The 2,733-nt window shown below is 34.2% G+C and overlaps 1 long non-coding RNA gene across 1 annotated transcript; it reads right to left on the bottom strand.

Moving 5' to 3' along the window:
* Positions 1–346: 346 nt before the first annotated feature.
* On the bottom strand, positions 347–1,748 carry LOC110896530. Its single transcript, XR_002567968.2, has 6 exons — positions 1,717–1,748; positions 1,287–1,354; positions 1,058–1,176; positions 709–755; positions 500–580; positions 347–425 (listed from the first exon to the last, which is right to left on the bottom strand). It is a non-coding gene; the product is annotated as an uncharacterized LOC110896530 (long non-coding RNA).
* Positions 1,749–2,733: the final 985 nt, after the last annotated feature.

Genomic DNA, 2,733 nt, shown 5'->3' with positions numbered 1-2,733 from the left:
CGTGCATAAAAAGCCCTAATTAAAATCTATAATCGATCATGAAATACTGAAATTAGAGAGTACCGTAGATGATTTGTCTTCAAATCCGTTGATTCTTGATCAAAAGTATTCGCTCTTGTTTCGTCGCCGTGTTCGCCAGAGAAGAGAAGAGAAAGAGTTCGAATTATGGTATGAGAGATAAGAGAGAAAGTATAGCGTAAATGAGAAGCCAGATTCAATCCTCAACTATGAGATATGCCAAGTGTATGATGACATGGCTGCTTATTTTGCATTAACCATTGGGTGACAAGTGTCCCCCAATGGTTTCATTTATTATAGATATAGATAGATAGATATAGATCTTACATGAAGTAACTGTTGTCGAAGATAAGTGGATTGGAAGTCCATGGTCCCTCAAATCCAGATCGCTCCTTGTGGGCAGCTCCCTATATAAAAAAAAATACACGTTAAAATTTTGCTCAAGCAAATTCAAATGAATGTAGTGACTATCGACACCAACCAGAGTGTGGCCACAAGATAGTGTCACAATGTCAATGTCGTCAAGACCCATGGTCTTAACAAACCCTCAAATGGTCGTTTCCTGAAATACATACAGATGATACATCTTAATACGGGACAAATGATAAATAGCTAGAAACATCAAATAAATAGATAATAATCATGTTCCAATACACAAGATGAACGTCCAGAGTTATCATATTCACTAACCCTTAGTTGCATCAGGAAGGCGCCTTCAACTGGAGCTCTTCTTTGTCCTGAAGCAAATTTAAGTTACCCAATTAGGGCATAGAACGTTAAAATCATAACATTATAGAAATCATACGAACAAAGAAGCATGTATTCTAATAATGAACGTTTAATCATCCTTAATTTTTAATAATATGTAGAAATGTTAATATAAATATACCTAAAGGGTAAAATGATTATAAGCATACCATAGCTATTTCATCGATGGAATTTCAGTAGCAAATTGGATTTCACGAGCAATAATACTACAGCCAAAAAGTGGCTGAGAATTAAGTTTGGTAATTTAAAAATAAAAATTGAAGGACCCTACCTGTGGAGCATTTACAGCGGGAGTACTTAAAACACCTCCACCAGATGCAGTAAAATAAGCAGGGCTAGTGTGTCCCCTTCTGACCGAGGTGTTGACTATCTTCTCTATTTTAGCAGGTTCTGTTAAATAAAAAATCAATTTTACAATTGACAAAAAATAGTTTTTTAAACAAAAACACCAAATCGCCAAATAAAGGGCCAAAAAATTGCATAGATCATAGCAAGCATACCACTGCATGTAGAAAAAGATCTAATCCACTTCTGGGGTGAAAAATCTGTTTTAAGCAATGATCCGTCCCTGTGCCACAGAAATTGTTGTATAGAAATGTTAACTCTGGATGCTAGTTAAATAAAGGGTCGTTTGGATGTGCGTTTTAAAAAAAAATCAACAATTATCATTTTTTTTAAAATAGCAAATATAGCGTAAATGGATGATATATGGGTACTCTTAGCTATCCCTGAGATATTCAATTTAGTTTGTTGCAGTTGTTATCTGACACCTAAATAATCCAATTATCAGAGTCACTTTTATCCAACATTCCAAATTGATCAATGCTATTCAAATTATTATTTTCATATCGCAAATCCAAACACCACTATGATAAATGGAAGAAAGAAAGATATATATATCCTTCAATATCATGTCGATTAAAACTTTACCTCAAGGGGGGTTCTGAAGAAATAAGAGAGCCTGCAATCATTTAAATAATCCATTATCAAGTACTATGCTAAGTGCTGCAAAAATATTCATGATTTTTTAACAGAAAAATTTCTGCTAATATCACAAACCATTTTCTTTAACGTGCATATCTGCTCCTCTCCCATGGCGGACATCACACTCGTAACCAGATCTTTCCCCTCCAAAAATCCATCCTTAATCTGCAACGAAAAATCGAACATCAAGCAATCACAACTCAAATTAAACAAAAATGATTCAACACCGGAAAGATAAAGAACATTCAATTACCATCTTGTGATTACCGTCGAATATAAAGGTTTCAAAGCCGATAATTGATGATTCGTAGATGATCTTCAGAGAGAAAAGAGTATTGTGTCTTGAAGATCGATTGAAGGTTGTCGGACAGGATTGAGAGAGATGAAGATGTAGAGGAATTTTGATCTAGGGTTTTTGGCGATTAGGGTTTTCGGTTAGAAGAGGAACGATGATGAATGAGAGAATAAGAGAACGAACTTGGTATTTACGACCAGGTCACAAAAATGTGAAAATTGGTAGCAAAAATGTGAAAAATAACAAGTTAAAATTGTAAAAGAAATTGAATGCAAATTAGTTGAAAAAAAATATGAAAGAATACAAAGTTCAGTTATAAATAAATCTTGATTGTAAAAAAAAGAAATTGATTGCAAATTAGTTGCAAAAAAAAAATATGAAAGAAAACAAAGTTCAATTATTATAAGAAGATTTGTGGATGACAAAATCAATGTAGCTAGCGTCACATCATAGCTCATACTATAGTGATTTTGTTATTTTCTCCTTTTGTGTATTACCAAAATTTGCGGATGATCGAAAACAAAGTCTCGGTGCGAAACAGGTTGAACGCAGGGTTGTTTGTACGTGACACCGAGCTTGGGGCTTACTTCAAAACCACCTATAAATACCCAAATATCTATCTTTTCTCCTATTACCCACAGAGTCTGTACGAAACACTTTTGTCGCGA

The sequence above is a fragment of the Helianthus annuus genome, chromosome 12, assembly GCF_002127325.2.
Source record: "Helianthus annuus cultivar XRQ/B chromosome 12, HanXRQr2.0-SUNRISE, whole genome shotgun sequence".
NCBI lineage: Eukaryota > Viridiplantae > Streptophyta > Magnoliopsida > Asterales > Asteraceae > Helianthus > Helianthus annuus.
The sequence above is the reverse complement of the archived record's forward strand: the minus strand, read 5'-3'. Positions and strand labels throughout refer to the sequence as shown.